The sequence below is a fragment of the Stigmatopora nigra genome, chromosome 14 (genome assembly GCF_051989575.1).
Source record: "Stigmatopora nigra isolate UIUO_SnigA chromosome 14, RoL_Snig_1.1, whole genome shotgun sequence".
NCBI lineage: Eukaryota > Metazoa > Chordata > Actinopteri > Syngnathiformes > Syngnathidae > Stigmatopora > Stigmatopora nigra.
The window spans coordinates 10,157,781-10,182,635 of record NC_135521.1 but is presented as its reverse complement, the minus strand read 5'-3'; the positions used below and the strand labels follow the sequence as shown (position 1 = coordinate 10,182,635).

The following is a 24,855-nucleotide window of genomic DNA, read 5'->3' as shown; positions in this document are numbered from 1 at the left end:
TCAGATAAATGGGTTGGCCATTGTTTCATTGCAACACTGTTTGTCTTTACTTTTCTATTCTACTTGGGATTTAGAACACTACTGTCCTTGGTCGTCTCTCTGCAACAGTGGCTCTGGATTGGGTCTCTGAGTCAGCCCTGTTGCCCCAAGATTATACAAATATCCCCTATTCAGACATTCAGCACTATGCTTGCGCGACAGTTTTGTTTATTTGTTTGTTTTTATCTCTTGAAGGATTTAGTTTCACGTGGGTATGGGTGTGTGTCTGGGATTAAAAGGGAAACCGAGGATCCACATGCAACCCTATTCGACCAGTCATTTCACATAGTGTGAAATATGCAGTATATTTTGCACTGAATTTCGCTACTCAGGATATTTGACTGCTATGACAGATTTACATGTGATGTAGGTTTTTTATCATGCATGTGCAGCAAAGCATTGTAAAGCAAAAGTAGGCCACAGAGGCCCAAAACACAATTATCCCGGAGGAAATATGTCATATTTCCAGTGTCTTTTGTGATAAGTTTTCTTCAGTCAAATCTTCGAATGTCGCCTTTTAAAATGCACTATTGGGAACAAGGGCTTATTAGGCCAATTCTACATTTCTTGTACGCAATGATCATGGATGCACTGTGCAAATCGCAAGGGGTATCATTAGAATGAACCCGGAAAAGACTGAAGAATGTTTGCTTCTGAAAGACTTGGCTTTAAATGCTGCAAGCTTGAATTGGAATTCCTTTTGTCTCTATTAGTGAAGATCTCAATATACTTCCATTTAAATTTCTGAGTTACTCATACACAAAGCAAAGTTAAAACAATGTAAAATTATATTGTGTTATCTTTCTTCAAGAAGAAGCCGCAAACACCCTATTAGCTAACACACTGGGCGCCAAGCAACCAAAAAGGCTCCAAGAATAATTGTCACTGTTTGCTTTAGTGTTGGGGGTTGTATGGAGTTTGAAATGTGCACAGCAGGTTTAGGCTGGACTGATTAAAGAGAATAAAATATTAGAATGCCTGCAAATTCTGGGGTGTCAGAAAACGTTGAATCATTTAGTATGTTCCAGCATGATGACGAGATCGGGCTCAATCAAAATCCCTACAAGTAGAAAAAGTCGAGCGGACTCTTCTGTTGTAACTGCTGCTTTTTGTTTGTAGTCAGTATGCAGTTAAGCTAAATCTGTCCTCAGAATGAATAAAACAAACGTGCAATATTTTGTTTGGACTGTCTTTTCAGTGCCGAGCTAACTTGTCAGGAAGCAAAGCTCTTCCAAGTCTAATCACTTTCTTCTTGTTTCAAACTCATCTCTTTTTGTCCCCGTTTCCCATCCTCGCTGATCCGCTCGCCATTCTTGCCACTCTCGCAGAATCATTTCTATCCCAACCGTATCATTTTACTCTTCAGATTCAGGACTGAGCTGCCCACCACCATTATGTCATTCAACACCTGTACTTATGGGAGCAGCTCAAACTCACAGAGGCCCAAAAGCCCCAGGAAAAGCTAAAAGCTTCAAGTTGATCTTACCAAATTCACCTTCAACTTGTAATCCCACAAGAGACAACAACAGTACATGAGAGCCTTTCCAAGTTTTACAAGGCTCAAGGTGAATAAATGGAAACTATTTCTAGAGTCGGTCCTACACAATCATGGCATTCTGGATATCTTATGCGGTAACATATCTGTTGCCCAGCTTTTGGAAAACCACTCAAGTCAACAGGATTTTCAATCATCACCTTGATGTCTCATCACGTCCCCCCAATCTTTGAAAAGTGAACTTTCTCATGCCATATAGACACATCAAACTGTCAGGCTGAACACATATTCAACTGATTGTCATCATGACCTACAGCCACCAATTTATCAGAGCTTCCATCTTGGGATTGTAAGCCACAAGGCTATTTATGTAATGACCTAGATTTCCAGGTGAATCGGGAAATGAATCCATGTAATGAGCCACATAGAACAGAGTATATTAGGTCAAATAAACTCCACTCCTACTTAGCATTCAATTGCTCTGTAGTGAAATACTTAAAATCATAGTGAAAAGAAATATACTTCAACGAGGAACATATAGATAAAACAATGTTTTATAGCTGAAATAAGGCCACACTAATTTCTGCACATCAAAATTTGGGTAGAAATTAAATGCATTTCCTTGTAGATTGCAATAAATAACCATAGTTACAGTTGTTAAGGCTGAAGTGGAATATCGACATGTAATGGCTGTGAGATAGATGTAAAATTGCAACTGTACTCAAAATCTATTGGGGAACCATCATCAAGAATGCAGAAGTATAAATAGAATACTGTGAGGAGGAGGAGAAGGTCTATGTGTAAGCAATGGAAAGAACTGTTCCAAAGAAGGTATACCAATAAGGTGGAGGGTTTACATTGTCAATAGAGGGCATTTAAGAAGCCTGCACACTGCAAAACATGGTGCTATTAGGAAATTCGGGAACCAATAGCTTACGCCAGCATTTCTCTTCAGGGTACCTCAGAGAAAAATAACAGTACAGCAACACAAAACTCCATCAGTCAGATCAAGCAAATCCCTGTTTATTTCTAACTAGTATGTAGGGCTTATGTTATCACTTAATGGGATGATTTGGTGAACCGAGGAAACAATGTGAGCTGGTCTTAAGCATTCAGAGAAAATACGGTAAATTTACAAGTCATTTTGGTGCAAAAAAAGCTGAAAAGAGCTAGTCGACCCCAGGCAGGAGAAAATGGCCAATTCTGTCTTTTTGTGATATGCTTTTATGTTGCTTTGCACACAAATGATGCATTAATTAAAAAAAAATACATTTCTAACCAAATCTAGAAAATGAACTATGACATTTATCAGCAAGAAGAATTATGGACACATTTTTAATCAATATTAATGACTTTTTTAATAAAAAGACGAAGAGCCTTGAAAGATGGCTGAGATCAAAAGTTTGTTAAAAAACATTATTTCTATTTAAGAGAGTAAAAAATGTATAAGGGCCAGAAAAAAAAAATAAAAAGCAAGACTGGGAATTAAGGTTTCTTTTAACTGACCATGGTTTAACTAGTATTTGGTGCAGTAATTTTAAACTACAGAGAATAGATGTTAAACTGTCAAACATGTCATCGGTGCAGCTTTAGGGAACATGGCCTGTTAAAATTTACACAAATAACTGCAAAGACATTGCAGTTGATTAAGTGGCAGTGAACATTTAAGTTAAACAAATCTGGGAACGACTATATGCTGTGTAAACTGTAGGTCCTTTTATGTGAGGAAACAATGATTGAGCTGTCACACTCTCTTGCTTTTATAGCACACATATATTTTTATTTGTTCAGCAGGTTCCCCCAGTGGCCAAGAGTACAGAAAAGAAACAACAAATGTAGGACTTCTGTTAACTAGAGCTTACAACAGGTCCACAATTGTGTTATATTTGCCTAAATACTGCTATTAAAAGTGTTGCAAAGAATAGAAGTGTATTTATATTTCGTAGATTATTTTTGTCAAGATTTTTGATCATTTTCGTCACTTGAATTTCTTTTGTATTCTGAGACAAAATGTTTTATTAGTATTTTTCTTTATCCTAGTCAACTATTAGCAGTAAAACGTGTGAGTGAGTGTTGGAAAGCGTGGAAAGATCTCTATTAATCTGTGGTTTTACTGTAGCCATTTCCCCACTCTTCATCACCAACACCATGTGCTGGATGAGATTTAAAATATTTAAATCTGTAATCTGTCAGCATTATGAGGTTAACAGACACCCGCAAGACTGGTGTCTTATCTGTCACCACGCTTCACCACTTCACACAGCCACACATACATCATCAAGACCTGACGTCGCCCTTTTGTAGCTCTCGCCGGACCTGACACTCCTACTATTTTGTGTAATTTCTCAACAGCAGCGCCGGCATACTGTTGGACCCCAGAGAAAAATTAGGAGGAAAGCGTGGAACTGGAAAGACGAAGAAGAAAAAAAACTGCAGCAATGCGGCGAGTGAGGAAACCGCTAATTGTTTCCCAAGTGTGTGTGACCCAGTGACTCTTGGGGAGCTCCGCCTTTTTCATTTACTACGGGTAAACCAGCATTCATTATTGATTTGCTAGCACAGAAGCATCATTTTATACAGCTTGCTCTTATGAGGGGGCTGTTTTGTCAGTTTTGTGATGCTCTATTAAATCCTAACTAATATACCCTTCATCCTTTTGCACATTGCCTAGAGTGCCTAAAACTCATAAATCACAAGAAATAAGTAAAAAATAAATAAATAAATAAACTGAATGGGATAAAACTCAGTAATGGTGACCTATATATGAATATTAGGTTGATGGAAGACACTCCAACGTCGTCCATTTAGCCAGCTCTATGTCATGTCTTCATAGGACAGGCTTTTACTAAGCTTCTTAAGAGCCAGCCCCAGGGGATCTATGGTAGGAAGGAGGTACTGACTCAGGCCTTATCTTCACCAATTTATCCCATGAATTAGACGGACTCCGTCCTCTGTGTCCTGTCAGATCCACACAATAGTCTCTGCGTGTTAAGAAAATGAATGCGATAGGAAGGGGGGGCTTAACGATTGCTTGATAGGATAAGAAGTTGGTGAATTGACAGAAAGGGAAGCACTGCCCCATTAACTTTGACCTCCACGGTTGCGTTCGTGTGTGTCATTTTAACAGTGGATTTGCTGTCACCTGTTTTCGGGCAAGATGCAGTGGAACAAATCACAACTGGAAACATGTGGATTAAGAAGTTGGTGTTGAAAACAAACAACAGGTCACATTGGGCAGACACATTTGTTCCAAGGCCGCTATGTAGACTAAAGTATTAAAAGTAGGTACAAAAAAGTTGATGTCATTTTGCAGGAGTTCAAATAACACTAACAGACCCTCATTTATAGTATTGTTAGAATAAAAATCAGGATTATTGAAGACTGTCTAATCTAACTAAACAGAAACAACTCCAACAAGTGTCTACAGTTGTCCTCATCTGATTGTTGTGTGAGATATAAATTCTGTACTGGATAAATTCTCCAGTAAAATTCCTAATTGCAAGTAGTTCATTCCAGACTCCACTCCAACAACACCAAACAGCAAATGACGACTGATTTCAACCACAGCACTTAAGATCCTAATGACAAGCAGTGAGTGATGTCAACAAATACCAAACATTACATGGCAACCGAGTTCAAATCTTTTCACTTAAGTTTCCAAAGGTGGAAGAGAAGGGAAAAAGTTTATCCAACATAAGCAGCATTACAAAGAACAGCATAAGAAAATGCATCAGAAGACAGAACCACATCTTACTCCCTAAAATACTCAACACTATGGCTAGTGTGGATGTTTTTCTGAAGCCAATGGACTTTGCTATAAGTCCGAATAATGTCTATAATGCACTGGATTGAACCCCTGATTTCCAAACTTTGCAGCATACTACTCAAAGATAGATATATGTCTGGAAAATGAACACAGTTGGCAGACTCAGTTCCAGAAATAATCGTTTACAGTATGTTGGAATGGTGAGAATGTATTTTCCCATCTGGCAACCCTTGTTCCACAATGCTTGGAGTATTGTATTGTCTAAAAATGTACAAATATACAAACGGTCAAGAGTTGCGTGACATGACGTCATCAGATTTGAAGATCCGGTGTTATTCCTGTATCCCATTATATCAAAAAAGGGGTCACTTATGAATAAAGAGTATGTGGTGTGCCAGTTTACAGTTGTGTAAAGGCTTTCCTTCTGCTGCTGTCATGTTTGTCTTTCAGCACCACATCTCGCTGCATCACACAAAGAGTATGTGATGCATTTTTTAAACCTCAAAAAAGGAAAACAATCAAAAATAGATCTGCAGTGCTGGTGCATATCTTATTACATCCTTAATCTTAACTCAGACGAAAGTACCACAGGCACTGTTTTGTTGAATTTAAAATGTGTGATTTTATAAATGATTATACGGTAAATGCAGGCCAACATCAAGCCCCGAAATAGTGTGTGTGACATCTGTTTTGTAGTTAAATGTGGAGCAGGCAATGTCCAAAAGAATATTAAACAAGCAGACATTGGTCGTTGGCAGTTCAACCTGTTAGTCATGAAAGATGTTTTTGGACCAGAAACAATGTAGAATCTCTATTAGATATGTTATTCAATAAATATGTTTCAAAATCTTTTTTTAAACTATTTAACAACAAAGTATTTTCTGCTTTTTTCCATTTAATGCCCAACAATAGATTCACAAGCATTTTTTGAATGCATCATTATGCAGATGTGCACAATTCTAGATGTAGTACTTTTTAAAAATGTATATAATTAAATATTATAATGCAACAACCCAAATTAAGCATACTTATTTTTTAAGTCACTGTACTGTATTTGACTTTTTCACATGAATGACATGGAATTACATTGCAATGACAGTTTCTAATTTAAATTTTGAAACTGGCAAATAAACCAACAATTAAGAAGAAATCAATAGTTGCTCATTTACAATCCAATCATTTGAAATTTGCAGGAAAAATAAACCACTTTTATCAATTAATAAGTACAAACAACAATGGTGGACGTGAGAAACATAGTGAGAAGACCCTAAACAAAAGCCAGTGATTTCACCAACCAACTCCAGAGAGCATAATTTAATGAAATCCAACCTGCTGTATGTCGCTGAATTAATGAGCAAAAAGTACATTTCCTTCAACTAAGAATACAAACCACTCATAAGCAAAGCTCACTATTGAAAAAGAGCAAATAACTCCCAGGATTCTCATTGTTAATACAAGGTGCTCCTGGACAGTGCCAACTGACAAATTAAAAAGAGCGATTGATTTAATTATCCGACCCTGTGTAGACCAAAGACTAAGAAGGAAAAAATCCAGCACCCATTATTAAAACTGCAGCAAATGATAAAAGGTCTTGTCATCACATTCTTGGGAATAAAATTGGACTGTGAAGAAAATCCAGATTGGGTCTCATTTTAGTATAAATACCTATAGATACTGATTAAGTTACGATAGAATGATCACAAAATATGTGACTTGTTGTTGTTGAGTATTTTATAATTGCATAATATTATATTAAACATGCACTATTTTTTTTACAATATGCATTCTTGTGGTAGAAAGACCCAAAAAATGGCTGCCTGAGAGTATTATAAATATGATGTTTAGAACTTAAGATTTTGAACAAATACTTCATCACTTAAGTAAAAATATATGTGATTTTTGGAGGATTTTTGGGAGGTGGGGGGCTTATATGTTTGTTTGTTGTTGTTTTTTTGCAAGGTAACTGGTAAAAACTTAACAAATTTCCAGGGATGTTTACACAATGATCCTTAGAGCAACCTCCCTCAGGTCTGATTAATAGGACTAATTAATTATGTTGATGTTGATGTTTTGTTGCCTTTAGGTTCCAAGATAGCCATTAGAGGACATGCACATTTTCCTGGTGTGCTTATTAGTCTGTGGGCTGATCAAATGTGTAGTCCGTTTGAAGTTGTTAAAACTACTCCGTGCAGGTTTTATTTAACCAACTATCATACCATTTCCAAATCATCCTGTTCTAACACTTTTGCTCTTTTGACTACATTTAATCAAATATAAGTTTTGACAAAAACTAAAGTCATTCCACTACTTTTAAATAAGATCTATGTATGTTATTTTCATTACACTGTTTAAGTAATGTAAGTTGGGATAGAAAAGCAGTGTCAGAAGAATCACTTTTGCATAGATATGAGACAAACACCAGTCGGACACATTTCCGTTCAGACGTATGCATTTGGGAAATTATTCATTTCCTTCTCTGTATCTTCAAGACAACATGTCAAACACAATGAAGTATATTGGAAAACAAAAATAACCTTGCACACATCCTCCTCTCTTTTTGTGTCATTACTTGCAGATATGCTCTACAGAATACACAACACACAATCGTCCTTTCCAGGCGACTGCATTGAAACAGAAACAGAAGCATAAAAGACCAGAGACCCACAGGTTCTCAGTCATGTCACAAGACAAGACACTCAGGTAAGAATCAGGCTAGTTTGACCTTTCCAGAAAACCAAGGGCCATTGGGTTTTTTCCTTGTGGGGACTCAAGTAAACAAGTGGGAACCTTTAAACTACATTATGGGATGTTTTAATGTCCTCAACAACATGGTACGTACGCTGTGTGCCTGTCAGGGATCACACATTGGCGGCTTCTTGATAGCCCAGACGCGCCAACAAAGTAAAGGACAATCTGTCTGGAAAATGAACACAATCGGCAGACTATTTTCCGACATTTTTTTTAACGACAGCTTCAATAGAGATTGCCTTGTTTGCAGTAAATACATCTGAACTTATTTTTGACAATGCTCGATAAAAAAAAAATCAACAGTGAGCTAGAAAATAAGGACTGAGGAAAAATAGCTTTTATAAATTGAAACGTAAGGACTTGACAGGAATTGGAAGCATTGGAATTATACTTATATTAAAAGATTCAAAAGATGTAGGAGAACACCAATTATTTCCTGATTAAACCAATCTAGGTTAGAACACGATTTCTACCTCCCTTTGTGCAAAATGACAAAATATCTTGTGAAAGTCTAAAAGAGTAATGATACCCTGCCTTTCTATTCTTCACCACCAAATACATCAAACTTAAGGCCGGAGGGCAAGTCTGGTGCTTGGCTTTATATTGTCTGGCCCAATACTCCAAATCTTGTGTGTCAACATCATACTTCTTGCTAAAATAGATTTTTTGAATACTAATTTGGAAAAACTGATAAACAAACTGTTTTTGCTAGCATCTGATTTTAAAGCCAGCTATTAATACTTTAAGCAAATCAGTGTAAACAATATTATGTTGACTAGAGTGATTTAACCTTATCATCGTCATCATCATTATTATGAATAATGTATCATTATTTTAAATTATATTTGAATATCACTTTATATATATGTGTGTACTATGTGTGTATATATATATATATATATATATATATATATATATATATATATATATATATATATATATATATATATATATATATATATATATATATATATATATATATATATATATATATATATATATATATATATATATATATATATATATATATATATATATATATATATATATATATATATATATATATATATATATATATATATATATATATATATATATATATATATATATATATATATATATATATATATATATATATATATATATATATATATATATATATATATATATATATATATATATATATATATATATATATATATATATATATATATATATATATATATATATATATATATATATATATATATATATATATATATAAAGTGATATTCAAATATAACTTCAAATAATGATACATTATTAATGATGAGGATGATGATGATAAGGTTAAATATCTCTAGTCAACATAACTAATAATTAGTAAATGTATCAAGTTAGTCCAGCTCATCAAGGATTTGTTAATGTTTGAATATATAAAATAGGGTTTTAATAGGCTAGTCCAATTCCCCCCCATGTTTAAATTCACATTTTTGTCATTTTACGACTACAAATCAAAGACAAGGGACAAAGACTTTCACTCACTTGTTTCCTGTTTGGAACTGATTATTCTCCAATGAATGATGTGCCATTGCTTGTACAGACTGAGCTTGTTGTGTCCAAGCATCTCCCAGAGTCAAAAAGTAGACAGACATATGCAGCCTGCAGCATCACACTGCCTTTAAACTTGCATCAGCCCTTTCAACTAGTCTATTCTCAGCAACATAATCCTGTCTCTTTTTGTAACCTTAAGAACTGCAACAAAAAAAAAATGGAATAATTTACTGCATGCCTCGAACTGGGCATCCATCTCTCCTCCCAGTGATGAGCATGAAAATAATACATCAAATCACTCACATTAATATAATATTAATTCCAGCTCACAGTAGCAGATTATCTCTAAATAATCATATTCCACGTGCATTTAAAAAGGGATTTAAATTGAGTAGGCTATTCATGTGTAAACAAGCAAAAAGGAAGCTTGAACGGCAAATACTTGATAAAAAAAAACCTGATTAAAATGACTAGTCACCAAAAATGCTTTATGAAACCTGACCCCTCCAAAATAAGACGTGTATCGTATTTCATTTTATTTTGAAATCCTATATAATAAACTTCTGTGCTTTATTTAACGTGGCTGCAGTCTTTTTCCCCGTTTTTTTCCTATTTTTTTTCCTTAGCTTGTGCGTCACTCTTCCATCAAGCACCCATGCACGTATTGTCTATTTTCCAAGTAACAAGTGTCTACAATAGGAATAACTACAGATCAATGCATTCAAGCCTATAAATATCAACTGGAATATTTGTGGGATGCCTGAACACCTCGTGCAAGATAGTCAGCGACATAAAAATAATAATAAAAAAGGACGAGCATCTTCCATCGGGGCAAGCGTTCCAACCCACAAATGCGTTTGGAAGTCAAAACGGAACCGATCATTGCACAAAAACATCACTTTCACTCCGCAAATTCTACCAACAAGCAACTGTGCACGCTTCTAAACGAGTGTCAGAAAATGTCTCACCTGCACGATCCAGATGGAAATCCCTCCATAACCGTGCGATTGTGTTTATAGTAAATAAATGGGAAACGAATGAGATGGGTGTACTCCAAAATCACCCAGAATTGCCTTTTTTTTGAGTTAGTTCTTTTGGAAAAGCGCCTCCGGTGCAGCAAGTCTCATCGCGTTGTTGCGGCTGTCATTTTTTTTTTTTTAAAGGTGCCTCCCGTGTGTGAGTTGTTTCCAGTGAGAGTGCGCCCCCTTCTCGCTCGGTCCGACTGCCTGCCTCTGAAGTGGATGCTCTTTCTCCTCAACTCGAGGTTGGCGAGAACGCGCAGCGCGACCCCGACGCCTTCTCCCGAGCGCCAATTGGAGCCGGAGAGGAGTTCACTAGGTAACCAAGGGCGCACGCATCATCCATGGAGAGATGTATAAACCCGAGGTTTGTATACCCCTAAAAATAGTTTTTACAAATGCAACTGTGTTGCACACATGTTTTCAAGATCCACAAATATGTCAAATATTTCCAGATCTATGAATATGGCCGGAGGCTCGGTGGTTAAGTGGTTGGTGCTTTGGCCTCGCAGTTCTGTGCTCGAGGGTTCGATACCAGCTAGGTCTTCACTCTCAGGAGTTTAATTGTGGTAAGTATGGGGTTTCTCTGAATTTGTCTCCTAGTGCCCTGTGATTGGCTGGCCACTGATTTAGGGTGTACCCCTGCCTGGTGCCCATAGTTAGCAGGGATAGGCTCCAGCACCCCCAGAAAACCCTTGCAAGCGGTTCAAAAAATGAAAAATGTCTGAATTTTTTTACGATCCAAAAATATAGTCGGCGGTAAGTGGTTGGCGCATTGGACTCGCAGTTCTGGGCTCGAGGGTTTGATCCCAGGTGGGTCCTCACTCTCTGAAGTTTACTTGTTCTCCCTGGGCATGTGTGGGTTTTCTCTGAATACACCGGTTTCTTCACCAGAAACATGCAGGGTAGGTATATTCCTGAAATATGTGTGGACCTTGAAAACACTTGTGTGAAAGGCAGATGCATTTCATATTACTGTATTATCCTGTACTATTATATATATTGTATATTTTTCAGAAACATCTCTCTTCATGCAATATCAGTTCAAATTATTCCAACTGTGTCATTATCAGAATAATATGTATGCATGTCTCTGCATCACAGCAAACAGGGGGAAAAAAAACTTGCAATATAATGTACATAACAACTAACTGTGTGAGGACACTAAGTGACATCTGTTGCACACACAATACCAGAAGTACTGTAAATTGCAATGCTGATTGTCAATTTACAGTATATTATCTTTACTTATGTTTTTGCATTACCACATCACAGTTAACATAATTACCACAATCTCAGGAAAAAATGTGTGCCACCAAATTACAACACATCCCCTTAATTGGGTCATGGATTACCTGGAGGGTATTACTAGTACTACACTACAAACTATAGTGACCCGCTTTAACCAATGAGAACATATATTGTATACAAACAACCTGTCACGCTCATTTTTTTCCACCTTGGGGAAATTTCAACATCCCATGTTTTTTTTCAAGCAATTTGTTGCCTGAAGTGAAGCTGCTATGTTCGGGAATGAATAGTTTATGTTTGAATATTAATAATATCAAGAATGAGTCATCTGGCCGAATACTGCGAAGTAGCCCACACAAGGCGAGTTAGCTGCCAGTCAATCACAGGGCATAAACATTCACACTCACATTCACACTGTCACTAAGTGGGAAATGAACCCAGCTGCCAACATTGTGAGTGCTAGAGAATAGAAACACTACATAGTTATCTTTGAATATTGTACTGGAATAGAAGTCCACAATATTTTTCTTACTTCAGACCGGTAAATATATTCCTACTTTTTTATATGGATTCGTCGGTATGCGGATTGGTGGCTCAAGAGTAAAGACAAAACCAGGACAGGGTCCAAAACGTCAAACTAAACTGAGGCCAGCAATTTTTACCTGCATATAAAGACAAAATGAAGCTTAAGAAAAACAGATGCAGAGTCTTTACTTGATTTGACCAGTGACAGTGTGTGAAAACAAACACCTTGCGCCTTAGAACTGGGTCAGCAGCACCTTCTCAATCAAGCCCTTGACTTTGTATCAAGTCTTTTTCGAGGCCTTTGTAATCAGTTGAAGAGATAGCTCCTCGGTCCCAAGGCACTCATTAAAAACTGACGGGAATCCTTTGCAAGAGTGGACAGCTAGGCAATAAACACCAAGCAACATTTTTTTTTTAATCTCAATCCAAGGTGTAGAAAAAAAATAAAAACATATGCACATTTGCATGATTAGAAGGTTTAATGACTTTACGTGTTTTTAAACATGTTTAAGTGACTAATGAGGTGTGCATTATTTTACAGTTAAAACAGCCAATGTTGGTTAAGTAGCCTTTCTATATGCATTGATTTACAGGCAAAAGGATTAATGCCAATATGCAGTTTAATATGGTTTTTAAAAATTACTTTTCTATTGTATTACAATCTCAACTACAAAATGCAACCTCTCTCTGGAGTCTTTGGTATGGTTGGGTCATTACCTCTTAATTTTGGGGCATTTAATGTCATTTCCTTTTGACTAGTAGGGGAAAGTGAACGTCCGCTCATTTGGCTTCATTGCAAACGTTTGTTTATTCGCCACTCGCAGTCAAAATAGATTGGACGTCTAAGTCCATCAATACTACTGAAAAATGAGTGTCCACAGCCAGTCCATTTGGTTTAAATGAATTGAATGTCTACGGTTGTTAATTTTTGGGTACTTACAGGTCCATTGCTGTGGATTTTGGGACACTTTCTGGACATTTTGGGGCATTTTAGGCCTTACCTTTGGATAATTTCTTGTTGATTTGGGGGAATTTCTGTGTCAGGAAATGGCTTGTTCATATATGGTCACTTTTTGCCATCCATTATGAATAAATGAGACAATTGGAACAAAGTGAGGATGTTTTTTGTCAAATTTTGACGGACTACAACCGTATGTGTTGAGTAAAACATTTTTTGTGCCTTGATTTACTGTTTTATGTGTAAATTATGTGAGTAGATTAAGAAGATGTAGGACCAAATACATTTCGAAATTAAAAAAAAGAAACATTGAAATTTAAAAGAAATGAGACTTTTCTTGTCAAAAACAGTTTTGCTATAATTAGGGCAAACTCGAGAAGGAACCTGCAAGGTTTCACAGTTTAGACGTTGGGAAGCTTCCTCACACTAATAAACATGGCCAAAATAATACCCCACTAAGTTTGAGTGTTTAAACGTTCAAATAATGCATGTAGTGAAAATGAATATTGAATTGTCAAGTTTCATAGATTCTGTTAAGGCATTGATGACAATGTCATGGGCCTTTTTTATTCTCTAAGCGAGTGTCAGCTACAAGGCAGCCAGATGAATGTGGTGCCTTTGGCAATTAGATGATTTCTGGAGAGTAACATCAATGCCTCGAGATTTAGGATGAACATCACAATGTTACTACGCATTTTAATACTTGTTTGATAGATTGATTGATTTCTAGATAGTAACACTGTATGTTACTATCTAGAAATGTTCTACTTTAGTCCTTGGGAGGTGACTAATTGATAACCCTTGTGGGGGATGCTCTAAAAGTTCAGACTTCAAATTGCAAATCAATGTTTTAGCCACTACAAAGAAAGAACATTATCATGATTGTCTTCATACTTATCTGGATGACACTTGAGATACACTTATTTCATTACAGATAAATGAATTGAGTGTAGGAAAGATAATAATTAAATACTTGGTGTTCAGGATTGCCTGATCGGGGTAACACTGAATTAATTTGACTCAACATAGCAAACAGAACTATGAAACTAATGTGTCTTGAAAAAGAAAACAAAAAAATAGCATAATTTCTGTCAAACAGTGCAATCTCTTAAAGTCCCACATTGCTAGGATAGTCAGTGTTTTGTTTTTGTGTGTGTGTGTGTGTGAGTATATGAACACTGCTGATAAAAGCTTCCTTTTTTGTCCATCCGACCATGCGGTGAGCTGAGTGGATTGAGCACATAGAAGAGGACTAGCCTATTCTGTTGTTTTGATCAAAACATTTTACTGAAGACTACTCTGACCAAGTGACAAATGACGAGTTGCCAACGAAGAGTTGTTAACAGAGACATTGGAACTGAGACAACAAGGTTTTAGCCAGCGTTGTTGGCCCGCCATCTCCTAAAGTGCATGCACCATTCAGTAGGCCCACCAAATCTGATGTTAATAGAGCTCAAGATCCCCCTGCAGGGGCTTTCTCTCTTTTTTTCTCTCTCACTCAGCGTTATGTGGATTGTGCCCCCGGTTTGAACTTGTAAGAATAAAATCTCCCCAAAATCACGTCCTTCAGGATTTTTCTTTATCATCTGATGCCCTTTCAATTCTATATTCCAACTCATCACATGATAAAGACAACGAGTATCGACTACTGTTTCCCATCTAGTCATACGGCCTCTGCTGGAATTGTTACCTTTGACGATGTCATTGGTTTCAACTATCAAGAGGCAAACCGTTACATAAATTATTTGTATTAAACAATTGTAATAGTTGTGTTTCGGAAAATTCAACAATGGTTGAACAGAAGAGTTTACACAAGGAGTTGTGTAGCATATACCGCCTATTTTTCAGTTTTTTTCTACTTGTAAAAGAGTTCAGGGGAAAGTATACAGTTTAAGGAATATCTCGTTTTGTCATGCTTGAATAAACTTACCGTATGAACTGTCAGTAACCTTCTTTGGTCTCTGCAAATTTGATTTGCATGGTACAGTTGGGCCAAAGGAGAAGCAGGCAAGGTCTTAGTCACAGTCATTCTGGGCACACCACCATGACCTCACGCTAACCTGTAAACGGAGATTTTAGAAATTTAGTTTCAATCATATTGGAGTAAATATAACAAAATCCCTCATTGGAGATTTCTTTGATTGTTGATAATTTCACAGGTGCTGATGTGTGTAGTGCCCGGGGTCCCCAAACCAGCCCTCGGGGGACTCCAACCAATCCAACACAGACATTTTGACCATTGAGATTTCAGCAGAAAACAAGAATCACCTGACTGCAATCCAGTGATTGCAATTGTAGGACACAGAATTGCTGATAAAAGGTGTACTCTTTCTGGGTTGGAATGAAAACCGGTACCAACTGCAGGCCTTTGTGGAATAGTTTGGAGACCAATGGTGTAGTGGAATACTCGCCTGATTTTGGTGCATGCAGCGTGGGATTGATTTACAATCGGTGGCGGTCGGATTATGAGTCCAAATGGCTGTCTTTCTCTCTGTGTGCATTCCGACTGACTGGAGACCCATTCAGGATGTAGTCTGCCGTTCACCCAAAGTCTGCAGGGATAGTCTGCAGCACCCTATGAAACCTGACAAAGATATGTGGTGTGAAAAATGGATGGATGGACAATGACACACTATAATTGGTTACCAACTGATTTTGTTGGGCCCATTGTGGAAATATTCTTTGATGCAAAATTAGGCCAGTAACTTCACTAAAATTGTGTGGTCTGGTAAAGGCCTTAGAGGTCTAGGTGTACTTTCAGAGTTTATTTTTAATTCAATGAGAGTTCATGTCACATTAAGTTCCAATTAAATCATGCCTGTATGTTCCATTCCTCTTTAAAATAAACATCTATTTTAATCTTAGTTGGCTCTCAGGATGAGGTTGATTATTACATCCCAGATCAGGCTCGTTTTCAGGTACACACTAAATCCAGGCTGTAAATAAAATAGGGTATTCTAGCTGTTGACATCTGATCATAAATACTAATGACAAAGTTGAGCAACACCGTTTGCTTATTTCGACATGCTTTTCTGTACAATATTCTGATCGCCACAATCACGAAACATGGTTAGTCACAGCACGTGTCACCACCCAGGGTGGAAGTGGGGATATAGGGATATTTTAGTGCCAAATGCCAGAGGGGCTTCACTGGTCTTTCCCTAGCACAAGTGTTTTAAAAATGCAAAATCTAACATGCAAAATCTAATGTGCCCAGATGATTCACTCTCGCCTCTACCCATTATCACATCAGTTTTTTGCTTAAGTGTTAATGCTGAAGTTGCAGAGGTAGATAGGATACTTCCTGTCAGAAATTTAGATTTGAGGTGTAAAAATTGTAAAGAGTTGTAGTTGAGAAATTGCTCTTTATGTGTAAGTGGCTCTTATGCTTAGATTTCCATATTTATTGCCTGAAATCCTACTGAGAGTTCAACTGAATGTCAGTTGTGGAGCTGAGTCACATTGTATGGAGGTTTGTTTGCATGTGTGCGATGGTCTATGAGTGTGTTTTTCTGGTTCTGCTCACCATGATTGATTTGTGTTCCATGTATGATACAATTTTGGCATTTACGATGAACAGGAAAAAACATCTTTGCACCTTTTAAAATGCTAAGACCCACCCACCCCCTGCCAAAACACGGGAGACTGCTCTCCTAAACAAGTATTTGCATCAACTGATTTAGTCTGCTGGGAGGGAAGAGAAAATGTCTTCTGTTATAATCAGAACAGTCCAGCTGTGATCGATTTTAATGCCTGCAAAATGGTATGACAATCTCCTCTTTGCAATAGACTTAACAAACAAACTTAGAGAGAAACACTCATTAGCAAGATAAATAAGGATGCCAGACAAGGATTGACAAAAAAGTAAAAAATCAACACTTCAACAAGTCTATGAGAAAGTTTTATAGACTGGGTGAAACAATGATTAACCTTTTACCAAAGTAATAGAAATGCAAATGCTTCCAAAAGTAAGGGTATGTTAATGATCCTAAACACACGGATTCGTCTGTGAAACTCAATACTGTAAGGGTAATGTCATAGTTTGAGATATCTTGGTTTCATCTAGGTCGGGCTCATTAATCTCTAGAGATATAATGCCAGAAAAAGCAGAGGCAATAGAATGAAGTCACTTAACATATGAAATTCTTTCTACATCACACCGAGGAAAATACACAAGTAATGAATGACATGTTAAAATAATGAACACACCAATGCTTTTAACTTCTTTTTGTTTTTAGTTGAAAAGCACAGTGTCCATAGTTTTTTTTTTTTGTTCATCTAATTTCATTCTCCTTGCTTTTTGGAATATACTTAAAATGATGATTTCAAATCATAATGTCATGGCTGTTGTTTCACATTGCAGCTTCAATTTGAATTTTCCCCAGTCCTCATACACTATTTGTTGCTTTTGATCTCGTGCAATTCGTTGTTGACAGCAGAGAAGAAAAATAGCTGCAGGACAAAGCAACCTCACCAATTTGTTGAACCTTGTCAAGGTTAGCAGCACCACATCCTCAAAGCAAATTCATTTCACCACTCAAGTCGGTATTAGCAATGCAACAAATCTCTTTTGTCTCAACACCTGCAGCCATGCATACGAAACACACGGACTCTCCTCCAGTCGTCGTAGAATTGGACAAGTTTATTGGATGCAAATATATGCGTTACTATTGTGAACTAAGAGTCAATTATAATGCTGTGGTTATTCCGGAGTAGGCAGAAGGTGGAGGCACCTCTAGACATTAGTATGCCAATGTGTTTAGAGTCCAATTTCACCCTGTTTGCCTCAGTAACAAAACCACCCAAATAATTACCATTTCAACAGAATATAACTTTTTACTGACAGTTTAGGAGTCCGTGTCCCGTGGCTACTCCCATTTCATATTTGCTTGCCTGGATGGGTAATCGCTTTGGTGTCAAATTATCTGTATTGACTTATGGTGTACATATAATTATTTATTCATTCGCAGAACCATGCCAACGGAGAAGGGTTTTGTTTTGTTTGTTCACCTATTTTACTTCCAGAAAGTTTGCAGGGACGTGATGTTCTTTGGGAATTTCTTTCTCTCTTTTAGTTTACAGCAGCCACAAAGAAATGAGCAGAGAGCAGAGAGCAATCATTCTTCAATCCAGCTCTCACAGAGTGATGATACAAGGTATTACTGTTACTTTCACTTTAATGGTTTCAGAGAGATTAAATGGTTCTATCGAAATGTATTCACAGCAATCTTCATATGTATATATAAGTGCACTTCCTTACCTACCTCATCTCTACACATTTTATTACCCAGAGCAATAATATCTTGAGATTCCTGGGTACATTGCTGCTTTACAAGGAATACTGACAAGCCTATTTCTTGCTTGCCCACACTACAATCAGAATAGTAAAGTATCTGTGTGTAGAATATGTATATATATATATATGTGTGTGCAATTTTCATAGTGTATTTTCTCAACATTAACTGACATTACCAGTCTTACGTTCTTCGAGATAATTGGATTTTTCCCTTCAGTCCAGTATTACGTGGGAAGAGGAGAAATCTATGACCGTCATTATTGTTTAGCATCGTCACTCTTCTGCACTCAGCTAACAAACTATTGTGTTATATATTGTGAAAGGGTCAGAATGTTGGAGTTGAAGTTTAACCCATTTTAACCCACTGTTCTCATTTTATTTATTTTCTTACTTTATATAAGTTTTTCCATTTCATGTAATGTTCTGAAAATGTTACAAAAAGTTAACTTGGGTAAATAAGGCTGTTTCCCTCCATGTTTTATGATGCTATATAAATTCTATGAATATATTGGTCCATGTGGTTATTTTATGATTATTCACTGTGTTTATACCTCAATTTTGTCAATTAAAAGCCAATATATTGATTTATTTTTTAACAGCAACACTCTAAATTTAGTGAAAAAAATATTATTTCACTATGCATTTCTACATGTCTTTTTCTACTTAAAACGATAAGGGTCATCCAGCCTGATGTTATTGAATGAAAGGGTCAGAGAGTAAAAATTTTAAAAAAGGAAATACTCTCATTTGACAAAATGTAATATTATCATACTTTGGTATGTGTGTGTTTTTCTGTCTATTTTTTTTTAAACATCTGTTTGTACAACAACAAAAACTACAGCCAAAAGCATGACTGTTTCAGTCAGAATATTCTCTCTGACCTGTAAAAGCTGCGGGCTTCAGAGAACCAGAAGCATCAATACAATTGTTTATTTGTGGTGAAAGGTCAGTTTGTTCAACGTTTCTGGGATTTAGCTCAATTTGCAAACATGAAAGCACTTGGGCTCTCCCTGTCAAATCTGATTGCATCCACTATAATTTATTATAAACATATGGAGCAATATGCATTGTTACACAAAATTGTGTTTCGTATACACTATACATTTACAGAAAGTACTGCCTCAAAGAATACTTGGCTCTCCGAGTACCACCAACAGAGCTAATATTAACTTAGTAGCTACAATAAATCCGTTTTGTTCGGGAGGAGAACGAGTGTCCAAATCACAGTCAAGGGAAAACAATAGATGGAAATACGTTAGAGAATTAGGCAAAATTATTCATATAAAAGGAAGGTTTGACTTCATTTTAAGCAGTTTTTTTTCTTTAGGTTTAACATGGTGCTTTGATTGTACAGACTGAAAATGAAATTGTAGTTATGATTAAGGATTGAGTGAAAGATTAGATTTTCACTGTAATTGGTTAAATAGGGTTGTTTGATTCAGTCTGTCATTAAGTCAAGCTTGCATACTGCTGGTGAAGATTGGACAAAATGGTGCAAACCATTGCCTTATGTATATTGTAAGAGAAAAGTATTGTCATTACTGTGTACTTGTTTTTCCCTTTTCGATAACATTGACATAAGTGTAACTTCCATTTTGTTGAAGTTTATCAAAAAAAGAAGTAGGGTAAGAGACATTTTCAAATTTGAAAATGTAAATGATTTTGCCATTGGAAATCAATGTCAAAAAATGCACTTTGCCACAAATTTAAACACCAAGGGCAAAACTAAAGGAAAACATTGAACTTTTGGATAATTTTGAAGTTGTAACGGAGGGATTTGGTCAAAGTGAGTGTGCTATAGAAAGAAAGAAAAATATCATTACACGAGGGGATCTTTCATGCTTTTGTAATGGCATCAAAACATAACTCAATGTTACGCCCCTCCACCAACAAAAACGAAATACAAAACAAAACCCCCCAAATGTACCACATTTGAAGCATTTGACATTGGAGCTTGCTTCTACTGTACTATTCACATTTAGGTAATCCAACTGGTTATTCCTCCATTGTATTGATGTACTAAAACAAATGACCGACCCTCTGAACCATGAACATATCTAGTGTTATCTTTGCAGGTGTATTTCTAAGCCTCAATACATTTCTATGTGAAACCCTGCGGAGGTTTGCATACAAGCAAGCTGACATACATCTCCTCTCCTCCCGGCTCGTGCCGGCAACACACTCTTGCCACCTGCAAAGTCTCCATCTGCTCACCCGAGCCAGCAAAGCTACACAATTCTCCACACAACCTTTCCCTACTCAATCCTTCACTTGGCTGAAAACTGTCCTCCAAAACACAGGATTATTCTTTCCAAATTCACACCCTGACTCTATTTTGTTTTGTAGTACTATAACCTTTCAAGGTGGTGGTCTGCAGAGCGTTCAGGTGGTGCAACATTGCAAAATAGGCCGAGCAAAAGCTGCGGTAGCTATTTTTGTGTGTATGTGTATTTGTCTCTGTGCCCTCTGGACCAAAGTACCTTGCTGACAGTCCCACAATAAAGAAAATGTGTACCATATTTTCACGACTATAAGGCGCACCACATTATAAGGTGCACCCTCAATGAATGGCATTTTTTCCATATATAAGGCGCACTGTATTATAAAGCGCACTGTCTATTTTGGAGAAAATGTAAGACTTTTAAGTGCGCCTTATAGTCGTGAAAATACGGTAATTGCCAGGTATAAAGCACTCACTACTTTACAGTCACCTCTAGAGCCAGCCATTGTTGATGTTTTGGATTTTTTTGTTTAAAATCTTGCAGTGGGGGAGGAACTATATGATGGAAGATTTTGTAAACAAAGATGGCATCTGTATATTTAACAGTATTGTTTCAGTTCAGGCGTTTGTGTTTTTTTTAAATATCCGACAGTGGTGGTTTTTCGTTTTTGGATTTCTGTTTTTTTTCCATATATAAGGTGCACTGGATTATAAGGCGCACTGTCTATTTTGGAGAAAATTTAAGACTTTTAAGTGCGCCTTATAGTCGTGAAAATACGGTAGTAAAATGCAGTGCCTTGAACACCACAACCTCTAGGAGGAAGATATATGAGACATCCAGGAAAAATGAATCTTGCCGAGGTGATGGAGAGATGAGGGCACTTTAAATGCCATTACTATGTGATCAAAAGTCCACGCTCTATTCAGGTTATGCAATGAGGATAACAAAGAGTAACCTTAACTCTTGAAAGCATAGAATATTGGCAGGTGACAATACACAGAGTGTGAGGTGCATATTTCTCTTCATTAATAGATCAATAATGCAGGCGAATCATATAAATAATTTTCTCCCTAATGGATATTGCATGCTGAGAAAGGATTTCTAGTTTCAGTTTTAAAAAATTCAGCGTGTGAAATGATGCATCCCGATGTGACAAAGTGATTTTATTTTTTTTTCCAGTGCAAAGGGAGAGTAGCGCAAATGCATCAAAAAGCTTGGGGAAAAAGGAATGAAAGTGCAAGAAGAGAGGAGGGAGACAGAGGCCAAGACATTAACCATTCAGCTGGAAAGCATTTAAAAAGCAACTGTATGCTCTCAGTCCTCGGCTCATCTTGTAAACACAAACTTTTTATATTGAACAGTACTATTGGCACCCATATAGGTCATTAAAATCAGTAGCAATACCTTAAGACTATAATACCATTATACTATTGTGCCTATATCTTTTCTATGGTAGTATAAAAAAAGCCTGTATATTATAATCAATTGCAGGGGTATCCAAAATAGGGCATGCGAGCTGGAACTGGTCCACCAAGGATCCAATCTGACCCTCATTTTGGTTAATTTATACATTCATTCACATATTTTTTGACATTTTTTTTAATTTCATGTATGTAGTGATATAATTATTGTGCTCATTAAGAAATTATCATTTAAAACCTGCATTGCAACGTGTATGCAAATCAGAATTTTTGGTCATATAGGCAACCAAATGTTGAAATAATGTGTGTTTGTATTTGATTTATTTATTCCAAAATTCCCCTTTTAGCATATTTAAAGGAAACATGATGGATAGCAACAATGTGATGAATGTGCGAAAAAATAAAGTCCAAATGAATGAACATACTGTTACATAATGTGGAAATTAGATTCCTAAAACAATACTCTTATTTATTCATTAATTTATTAAATCCAAATTTAAAGATGGCCACCCCTCAGGTTGAAAATACATTAAGGGAAAGATCCTGTCATAGCTGTTATAAGGAAAAGGCAAGTGTGACAACCTATTGGAAAACAAACCAGCACGACAGTGGCACAGCCAATAACACATCTGTCATGGTGGTTTGGCTGAATGAGTTCCAGAATCACAATAAAATATTTCATACCCTTCAGGGACATGTTTGTAAAGATCTGAGGGGGGCAACCTGCACAAACACATGACAGTTTACAAAGATGCAGTGAGAAACACATCTGACTCCTTTTTTTTCTCGACATTTTCCCGCCTCCTTGGTGCTACCTGCATCCCCTTTTGCACGACATGCAATATTCATATGTTATCAAAGTCAAAAATCTAGCATGAAACTTTAATAACGAGTGCAAGAAAAAGATGAAGCGCAGCAAAAGAGAAGCCGATCTGCTCTCAGCGATATGGAATTGTTTTAGTGAGGCGTGACGGACAAGATTGGAGAAACCTACGAGAGGAAGAACAATCGCTAAAAGGCATTTGCATTTCACATGTACCAGGAGCCAACCACTAGTGCAATTAAACAGAGCCGACATGGGTGCTATCCACAAAGCACATTTTCATGCTTTGAACAGAGAAGTAGCTCTGCCTGAGGACATGGCAACCCAGGTAGAAAGCAAAGTCAATTTAACCATTTGGGTGCACTTGGTCAGCAGCTAAATGTTACCTTCCAATCACTGCCTACGCCTGACATATTGTCCTTGGACTGTATTGCCTCATCTTATTTCAAATGCCGAACACTCCACCCCAGGGAGTCACAGTTTAAACAACACAACGACAAATCCACAACAATTGTGACAACAATCCAGTCTACTGGCAAAGTTTGACCCTACACACCTTTATGCGACCAATTGAGAGGGGAGATTCACCCCACAATTTACCCCAGCACATAGACAGCATTAGGCAGCACCAGTGCTACTGTTGCTAGGCAACAGACGACACTTGCTAGAGACTGAACTGATTCTTTGATTCCAGGAAAGCGCGCTGAACACCTATGAGGGGAAGGTTTTTTTTTTTTTTTTTAATGCAACCGCATTGTAATATTCATAGCAATTATGATTAATGTAATATTGTGATAGTTGGCATAGTAATCAATAGGCTACATGTTAAACAGTCTTTTGTGTGTTAAAGTACTTTCAGAATTCTCATTGAAAAGAGAAGATGGGAAAATAGACAAAAACAAGCAAAATGATGAAAAGAATATATTCATTTATATTTTAAATGTTAGACAAAAAGTGACTCATTCACCGGCTCAGTAATATTTAAAGATTATTGGGAAATCTCTGTAATATTGGTAATTTCTATAGTAATGTATCAGTTAATAGCAGGTGAAATTATGTGCATTTTTATTGTATTTGATTTTGCTCAACCACGGCTAGTAATTAATGCACATTCACATTTTGATGAATGTTCATCTAGTTATTAATACAAGATTATACAAGTAGTCTGAGAGACCACTAATTATAATTTTCCATACGCCACCTTTTCTATTAATACACACAGGAAATTAAAAAGGTCAAAGGTCACACTATGGGTGACCCAGAGAAACTTTGAGGTAATGAAGGCAAACCATTGCAGGGGGGTTTGGGTGGGCTATTGCGGGTTATGTGCCCGGATTATCGAATGGATGAGCGAGAAAATCATAAATATGCATTATGGTTATCCCTTGCCGCTTCCCACTCAACGATTCTATCATGAAGATTAATGTATTTTATTTAGCCATTCATGATTTATACAGTTGAGTTATTTCAAATCCTAGCCAACAGCATCACCTTGTGACCATAAAATGCATGTTCAAGAGGGGATCTGCTTTAGATTACAAAACTGCATCCTTATTATTAATAATATTAATATTCTGCTTCCAATTTCATACTAATAGCAGTTGTCATCAGAAATGTATAAGTAAATTTAAATATATACTTAAAAAAAGACGTGAACTTCGACTATTTATAACCCCCCACCCAAAAAAATCTGCTATATTGTAACATGTATATATTTTGAACGCTAGGTGGCAGTGCATTACCATTTGTATTTGCTTCA

The 24,855-nt window shown here is 36.7% G+C and overlaps 2 protein-coding genes across 7 annotated transcripts in view; both read right to left on the bottom strand.

The window, feature by feature from the left end:
• The window catches only part of nlgn3a (neuroligin 3a), a 132,003-nt gene extending 116,606 nt beyond the window's left edge, over positions 1-15,397 (bottom strand). Inside the window, exon 1 of one of the 3 annotated variants that reach the window (XM_077732263.1) lies at positions 15,265-15,397. The gene's annotated coding sequence lies outside the window, so the exon portion shown is untranslated. Of the gene's footprint in view, positions 1-10,549; positions 10,833-15,264 lie in introns of those variants that run through there. The other 2 variants (XM_077732262.1, XM_077732264.1) reach the window with 2 other exon arrangements.
• A 353-nt stretch (positions 15,398-15,750) lies between these two features.
• Positions 15,751-24,855, bottom strand: part of LOC144207146 (uncharacterized) — a 163,922-nt gene continuing 154,817 nt past the window's right edge. For all 4 annotated transcript variants that reach the window (XR_013328584.1, XR_013328585.1, XM_077732415.1 and 1 more), the window contains one exon: positions 15,751-15,918. The gene's annotated coding sequence lies outside the window, so the exon portion shown is untranslated. The remainder of the gene's footprint in view (positions 15,919-24,855) is intronic.